We start from the raw sequence: 9,136 nt of genomic DNA, 5'->3' as shown, positions 1-9,136 counted from the left end.
GGCCAAGGAAAGGCAGGCAGGTCCCATGAAGTGAGACTGGACAGGTCCCCCTCCAAGACGCGGGAGAACGGGAAGTGCTGGAAGACACGAGCGGCTGCCAGCCACTCCCTGGGCTCGGGTTGTGTGCATAATTTAGGAAGATGGACACACACTCGAAGATGAGTGTGAGAGAGAAAGATGGGTCTCAGAAAACACTGTCACAGGCTAAAGTTCCAAAGCGCCACAGTTACAAAAGGATAAAGGACAATAAAAATGACCTTTTAGCCAAAGGAGAACCGGAAAGGGAAAACAATGCCGGAAGGAGTGCAGGCTCTGGAACTGGCAGTATCTGCGTTTGAATCTTGGCTTTATCCTTTACTTCCTGGTGCACTTGTGTTACTTGGAACCTGCATACACCTTGCCTTGATTGTGGTTTTCATTTGCAAAACACTGATAATAAGTGAGCCTATCTCAGAGGGTTGATGTGAATTGAACTATGTTTAGTGTGGTCTGTAGCAAGAGCTCATTACATATTTGTTCCTATGATTGTTATTAATTAGAATAATTAAAATCTAGTTTGACAGCATTTAAGAAGGGGAAACATAAGCTTACTATTAACAAATAGTAAGCTGCAAAGTAGTATAATTGTGGTAAATATACACACACATATTCACATATGGCCTTTAAAAAGAGATACACCAAAATGATGGTTTTAAAATACTTGGCTGGTGGGTAAAAATAACATGGAACATGAGCAGAGGAGAACAACCACATCTTTTGAGGAACAGTTGAAAATAAGTCTGCCTGACATTGAGAAAAGTAGACTTGGAAGAATTTTCGGGCTTATCCCAGTTTTGTAGGATTGCAGTGGCTACACCTAGAATCCATGGGTCAAAGCTGTAGGGACGAATTTCAGATCAGTGAGGTCAGTATGGTCCGATGTTTATCTGAAGGAGGAAAAATTCATCAGGCAAGTTCGTGCTGTGCCCCGGGCCCTGCTCTAGATGAGCTAGGTGGATTGTCTCATTTAAGGCTTTCACCACTGTGGGGAAGGTTCTTTCCAATAGGAGGAGTCCTAGGGAACTGGAGGACCTCATAAACAAATCTTTTTTCTTTTTTTTTTTTTTTTTCATTCTCCTTCCTAATTGTATTTCAAGTCTTTTCAAAACAAAGCCCTGGAAATACCCAGATGCAAGTATGCCCCTGGCCTTGGTCCACTGTTGCAGGAGTCTTAGGGATCCTCATACACATGCTTGAGTCATTCACTCACCAACGTTTAACCTCAGGATAGAAGATCTGACAAAGCAGGACTCCTTTCTCCATGGCATGTGATTTCAGAGGTGGCAGCAGCCAAAGTAGAAAACACTGGAATTTTTCCCTGGAACTGGACTGTGATAAGATGTTCCTGCCATGAGTATAACCTACTGTCTTTTCCTTCACCCTTCCCTTCATTTTTGAACATAGAGCAGAAAATAATCTTCTCTGAAGATACTTGATAATTTCAAAACCCAAAAACGCACTCTCCCAATGCACTGTGCTTTCAGATATTCTGGGTAAGCTGGCAGATGAGCTGATTGATGCGTTCACCTCCATAGCCAGGTGAGCCCATCTCCTTGAGGAAGCCCATTTTATTCTTGGTAGCATGACAGGCTACTGAGAGTTGGAAAGGATGCAAGAACCAGGAGATTTCCTGGAAATTATACTCCCCCCGGGAAGGCAATTTCCTGAAGGAGGTCTTCCAAGCAAATGACACCAAAGTTCCCCAGGTGCTCTTCGATCACTGTGTTATCTGTCAGAGGGATGGTCTTATTCTTGACCTTGGAATGTCCACATTTCAAGATGAGTTCCCAGATGGACTTCAGATTTGGAAATCCCCAGGTCACTTAAGGTTCCACCAGAAGCAGCAATTTTAGGCTCTGCGGGGTGACTCTTCAAAGACACCACTGAAAATTTTCTTCAGGCGAAGTCTTGTGATGGTCTTTTGCACCAGTGAACTCACCCCATTAATCCCTTGGATGCATAAAACAAAGGCCAAGAAATGTTTACCCACCAATTCCAAGGCATGAGGTTTCACTTCTAGTCGTCTGAGACTCACCTTGTCACATTGCTGCCACCAGGAATCATGTAGAAACAATTCCAGTTGCTTAAACCTGGGCCCTTTTCCTTTCCTCTGCTCTTTCTTTGCCAAAAGTGCCTGCTTTGTCTGGGTGGCTTTGAGGGCTTGGTAAGCCTTCCTCTTTTTCAGGAGATTTTCTGGAACCAAAGGGATTTTTTTCCTTTCCTCTTGCTCCACCATCTTTCTAGACTCGCAAAGGAATCTTATAAGGAGAATTCAAGCCCCAAATGGTTAACAAATTGCAATATTTATAACATATTTTTAAAAACCCACGGGCTTTGGCCTCCATGCCCCAGCCCAGGCAGGAACCAGGAGCAGTAACTAGGAGTGAGTCAGGAGACTGGCTCGCATTGGAGGCCAGCCCAGAAGAGCGGCCTCCCGGGGCCACGCCTGCATGTGGGAGCCCACTCTAGGGCCCATTCTGGGGTAGGACCATAATGCAAAGTACAGAAAAGTGCTCCCCATGAGAAACCCCATTTAAGATTCTTCACACCTGTATTCTTAAGAGGAAAAGAAGGAAAAGAATATGGGTTCTGGAATTTAAAAAAAAAAAAAAAAAAAAGACTTCTGAAACATAAAAGAAATAAAAGACTCTCTTTAAAGGACATGTGGGTTGACGTTGATATTTTATGCCCTTCTATTCTTCTATTCCCTTTTCTTTCTACTTTGCAACCATATGTCTTAACCCTTACATCCAAAAGGTTGTTGTTAGGCCGGGCGTGGTGGCTCACGCCTGTAATCCTAGCACTCTGGGAGGCAGAGGCCGGTGGATCATTTGAGCTCAGGGGTTCGAGACCAGCCTGAGCAAGAGCGAGACCCTCGTCTCTACTAAAAATAGAAAGAAATTATCTGGCCAACTAAAATATATATAGAAAAAATTAGCCGGGCATGGTGGCACATGCCTGCAGTCCCAGCTACCCGGGAGGCTGAGGCAGGAGAATTGCTTGAGTCCAGGAGTCTGAGGTTGCTGTGAGCTAGGCTGATGCCACGGCACTCACTCTAGCCCGGGCAACAGAGCAAGACTCTGTCTCAAAAAAAAAAAAAAAAGTTGTTGTTTTTTGTTTCTTATTGTCCATAGATGCTAAACGCAGGGGCTGTGGCTTTGGGGTTGCAGAAGGTGTGTTGGGAGGAACAGTCAGAGTGGTTCCTTCTCTAGTCTTCCCAATGACAAGGCTAGGAAACCATTTCTCAAGCATTTCTATTGACACAGGACAGCTTGAAAGCACTGTCACTACCTGGGCCCATTTCTCTCTCATTTTCATGATAATTTCCATTAGTCACTGAGGCTTCCCAGCTTCTGGTTGGTGCACGGGTTTCCTCACTGCCATCATGTCTTTGCACCATGACCTTGATCCTCCTCCCCCTTTTGTACCAAGAAGGGTGCTAATGATTCTGACGATACCACACTTGAATCCTAAGCTGAGAATGGGAATTATTTTGTTATGTGTAGACATGTAAAGTATTTACTTGTAAAGTGATAAAGTGACCCTTAACGTGATTCCTAAAGTTAAACTTCAGAAATGTTCTGTTCTGCAGTGAAATGCCTGGGAAAGATGGGATAGTCACCTGAGTTGGACCACACACACCTGCACGTTTGTAGGAAAAAAGGTTGTTTTTATAGCCATGGTTTTATTCTTAAGCTACTCTGAAGATGCAGCAAAGTGTTTTGCTTTTAGTTTTTCAAAATGGGTTTAAGAGTCTTTCTGTCTAGCGATCGTCATGGCTAATTGCTGTCTCGTCTGCACAAGAAGAGAAAATATAGGAGGGGAAAAGCGATGTTCCATTATAGCTGCTTGGTCTCTGGGAATGAATGTGCATAAAATAATCTACTGAATGGAGAACACAATAAAAGAAACACACACGAATGCTATGGGTACACTTTGATTATGGGTGCATGTATGTTACCAACTTGGGGTGTAGCCATAGCGCATACTATCCTACCTTCACTCAAAGTGTCAAAGAAAACCCCTCAAAAAGGAAAAAGCCAGCTGTCTTATGACTGACATTTAATTTCAAAAGGTGTGATTTTCTTCTATATTTCCTGTGCTCTTTTACAAACGTGTTTATCAAACGTATAGAACATTTTTGTTTATGATAGCTTAGGATTAATCATTCACCAAGGACACGAGTCCTTTGTACCTATTATTGTCAAGCACTTGTTTGGACTGCATTTGACCCTTTGTACCCAAGTGGTCTGTGCTGGAACCTTTTGAAAACAATCTACCAGGTTGAATGTGCTCCTGGCACTTACGGAAATCTTCTGGCTCTGTCACTGTGACATCTGGCGACATGAGAGAAATCAAAATTATTACTTCAGTCACAATAGCAAATTTATTGTTACCCCAGGATAAAGTAATTCATCATGGGTTACTTGTAAGAATTCTAAAGTGAAAGTTTAAAAATTGGTTTGAGAAATGCATGGCCATTTTGTGAACTAAGAGAGTTCTGTGATAGGATGCCTCTTTGCAAAGCAAGTGGACCTCAGGTCTGTACTCATCTCTGCTTTGTGTGTGACCATCAAAGTCCTTCCCAAGCATACCTCAAGGGGGTATATCCATATGTCTGATTAGACCAGAGGATCTCAGCTTCAAAAACAACACCACAGGTCAAAAGGAAGAACAGTATGAGTTACTGCACCTTGTTTAATCATTCACCATTTGGACACCTCTTAAATGAGTAACTGCCTCAATTTTAATCTCTTCTCATTCACTCATTCAGTCAACAAACATTCATTGCAAGTTTGCTATGTGTGAAATACCTTGCAAAAATCAATCAAGGTGGTCTGTGATCTCCAGGAATTCATAACCCAGCACTGGGTATAAACATTCCCACATTTGACTCCAAAAAAAAGTTGTAAATGTGCATGCCATGTGTTGGATACAGATGATAAATGCTAAGAGTTGAGAGGAGGGTTATCTCATTGTGTCCAGTGGCCATTTTACCAGAATAACTAGATTTGGTATTAAGGATCGCTAGTAAGATTTTAATGGGAAGAAAATGCCAAGAAATAGAGGCAGTAAAGTCAGAGAGTCAAGAATTAATTTAGAAAGTTTGGCTAGACAGAAGAGTTCATTCACAGGATTAGCTGGAGATAGAATTGAGAACAGAGTTGATGGAGGTCTCTCATTTTATTATGAGGTATGATGAGCTGCCAAAGGGTGAAGAGAAGGCACCTCATTGTCAACAATACTTGAATAGCTGTTTGAACTCTAGAAGTAAGACAGTTAACAGGCTGTAAGCTGTTTTTCTACATGTACAACTATGTGATGTAGGCCAACATTGTAACATTGTTATACTTGAACTTAGGAATTTCCCTATGAGAAATCCAACATTCTCACTTCTTACCTGATCTCAGAGTGTGCACATCCACGTAAATAAATCAATAGGGAACTCTCAAAACCTTTAAAAAATCAATGGATTTGACCTGCCATTTCTGCCCTTTCAGATTCCGAGCGCGGACTTCATCTGATGGAGATAATGATGAGTGTCAATCAAGTCATTATTCATTGTTTATCTCAGAGAAAGTCCCATGATAACCTTCATGTTCTTTGAATCAACAAATTATCAGATTCAAATAACTATAAACCAAGTTGATGCAATATAATAAGGGAAGCCTGGTGATTTTTGCATTTTTGCTAGAAAATATATTGAAAAGTGTAAAGTGGATGATAATATTCAGAAACACAACATTCCACTTGGTTCCCTTTCCCTCCACAGACAATATATGTTTCTAAAGTGTTCTTCTATTGGGGAAATTGTAATACACACACACACATACACACACGCACACAATATTCACAATATTGGTTTATCTGGGCTTGGGAGAAAAAACCAATAAAGACTGATGAAAAGTCCTGTGCTGTCCCAATATCCCTTTATTCCTATAAAAGTGTTTTATAATCACATGGCATAACTAAGAACTAGGTTTCACTCCAAAATAATTACTTTTCAGGAAGCATTGTTTTCACTCTTGGTGCAGAGGACTCTAACATATTGTGGTGTCAGATAGTGAAAAGTTCTTAACACTACCGATGATGGACTTAGGAAAATAAAAGAACCCCTTAGACACCTTCTGCACGTAAATCAAACCACAGATATCTTTGGATCCCTCATTTATTAAAAATCCTTCAAAGTCCATTGCTTATTATATTGGAAATGAAGGGGAAAGCTACCTTTAGACTGTGGAGGGGCTCAGCTCTGAGATCCACTTTTATGTACTCCATGTTTGTCCACTCACATATCTATTACTTCAGACATTCTTTCAGGAAACATTTATTGAGCACCTACTGCTTTCCAGAATGGGCTGTAGTTTAAAATTGTATCATCTCAAAGACAAAATGATGTTTATTTTATTGCTGGTTAAATGTGCTCCTTCAAAAAGGCACAGTTATAAAATGATAACCCATTTAATCCTTCCTTAACACATACTCTACGCCCCTGAAAATACAAAGACAAATAAGAAATGTTCCCTCAGAGAACTTGCTCATCTGATCTCATATCCAAACCAGAGTCTCATATTATGTAACTCTATAAGCTTCTGTATTTATCATCACCCGGAATGTGTTTAAATAAGACCATCTGTGAAAGTATTGCAAAAATATATCTATTATCATTCTGATTCATTTTATGGATGATTCTTTTCAGATGTTTGAAAACATGAAATTTCAACATATGTGAAAAAATAGCTTCTTATTGCTTTGTTGTCTTTGTTTATCTTAAAAAATTTGTTTTATTTCATCTCAAGGCTAAGTACATTTCAAAACAGCTAGTTATATCTTGACTGGTTACAAGAATACACCAGGACAAAGGCTTGAACTATCCAAAAGAGCTCAAAAAGTTTTTTTTATAACAGTTTTGTTGAAATATAATTCACATATCATAAAATTCATCCTTTTAAAGTAAGTGTACAATGCAGTGATTTTTAGTTTATTCACAGGATTGTAAAACTATCCATCGCCACTATCTGCCATCACCCCAAAATAAAACATATTAACGGCCCCTCCCATTTCCCTCCGACGTTTCTCTAAAGCCCTTGGCAACCGCTAATCTATTTTCTGTATCTGTGGATTTGCCTATTCTGGACATCGCTTATAAATGGAATCATACAATATGTAGCCTATTATTGCTGCTTCTTTCACTTAGCATAGTGTTTTTGAGGTCCATCAGAACTTCACTCTTTTTATAAAATATCAAATAATATTCCATTGCACAGATATACCACATTTTGTTTATCCATCCATCTGTTGATGAACATTTGGGTAGTTTCCAATTTGGCTATGATGAATAAAGCTGATAAGAACAATTGTGTACAAGTTTTTGTGTAGAAATAAGTTTTTAATTCTCTTGGGTCTATATCTAGGAGGATAATTACTGGATCACATATAAACTCTATATTTGACGTTTTAAGAGACTGGTAAACTTTCTAAAGTAGCTACACCATTGTACATTCCCACCAGCAACATATGAGGGTCCCAATTTCTTCAAATCCTCACCAACAGTTGTTTTAGAAAGACTTCTGTACTTGTATGTAAATAATGTGTCTTAATTTCTAAGAATCTATTTCAAAGGGTATGATGAAAGCATACCATGCCAATCTTATTTAGAGGGGCAAGAAATGGTATCTTTTCATCCTGACAGCTTCTCAAATCCCTGTGCCACCCTGTACACCAAGATTCAGGGAAGGGAATCTTTTGCAGCCATTTTGTATTTTCACTGTGGCTCAGTCATTCTTTTTTTTTTTCAACACAGAATTGTTAACTTTGTTTATTTTCAGAAATGGAAGACAATTTAGATATATCTTCTATATATATATAATGGATATAATCTGATTTGTTTTATAAAGATAAGGTGAAGTAAAACCTTGATGAATTTGAGAATAGTTCTCCGAAGATGTCCACAAAGTTGTTACACCAAATAAGAAATAGTGTCTTCTGGAATTATAATATATATTTTTAAATTTGTATAAATAATTTCCTCTGGCTTACATAAGCAATAGGATGGAATTGTAATATTTTAAATGGCTCCATAATGTGTCCCTTTGTCAGTTATTCTGGTATCAGCAGGGAGCTTATCAGCTTTCTTGATGCTCCACATCCTTGCCAGCATTTGGTGTTATCAGTGTTCTGGATTTTGGCCATTCTAACATAAGCACAGTCATTCTCCACCTTTCCCTGGTGCAGGCAGGAGCATCATTGTGGGGTCTTCAATGGCACATCTAATTCAGACAAAGATTATGGTGTTCAAGCTGTGAGCAATCAAGTGACATGTGTTCCTTAGGACTATAAGGCTGGAGAGCTTTGCTTTGCTTCCCATCTCATACATATATTCTAACTGGAACTTTGACTTTTCTTGTGATTAATATGTATCTTTTATAAACCGTGTGCCCAGTACTCTGATAATTTTTTATAGTATTAATGGACAAATATTTTCCTTAGACATGTTCCTTAGGCAAAATCAAGATGCATAGCATGCTCTAAGGTAATAGCCAAGAACAACCAACTCAAGGAGTCTTTAGGAGTTCATGATTTGAATATCATGTTCAATGTGCACCTTTTTAAAGTGAGCACAGATTGCTAGTGACTCACAAATACTTGAAATTCTATCAAAATTCCAAGATATGAAAATTGCAGTGTGCTTTGGGGAAAGAGTTTGGCCTTACCCATTATAGAGCTAGCACAAGTGAATGACTACAGAATGTGCAGGATTTTATTATAGATGAGTATATATCTGAATGCAGCCTGGGTCTTGTGAGATTGGGAAAAGAGTCCTCGGTAAATTATGTTGGGATATATACATCACACATTGCATTTTAAAGCTGTTAAATTGCACACATACACTACACACACACATACATGCACATATGCATGCACACATGATATTAAACAACACCATCCATATATTCTTGCTCCCAATACACTGCTGTCATGACGTTTTGTTCCTCAAAATGTTTGCTAAGTAATTTAGAGTGTCTGTTAAAATCACTGGATTATACAATCCTCAAAAGCATTCATTTCACTTGGTTGCTGTCATTTATACTCTTGT

At 39.2% G+C, this 9,136-nt stretch overlaps 1 pseudogene; it reads right to left on the bottom strand.

Moving 5' to 3' along the window:
- Window positions 1–745: 745 nt before the first annotated feature.
- On the bottom strand, window positions 746–2,411 carry LOC138382573 (large ribosomal subunit protein uL30-like 1 pseudogene; annotated as a pseudogene).
- Window positions 2,412–9,136: the final 6,725 nt, after the last annotated feature.

The sequence above is a fragment of the Eulemur rufifrons genome, chromosome 4, assembly GCF_041146395.1.
Source record: "Eulemur rufifrons isolate Redbay chromosome 4, OSU_ERuf_1, whole genome shotgun sequence".
In the NCBI taxonomy this organism is placed as follows: Eukaryota; Metazoa; Chordata; class Mammalia; order Primates; family Lemuridae; genus Eulemur; species Eulemur rufifrons.
The sequence above is the reverse complement of the archived record's forward strand: the minus strand, read 5'-3'. Positions and strand labels throughout refer to the sequence as shown.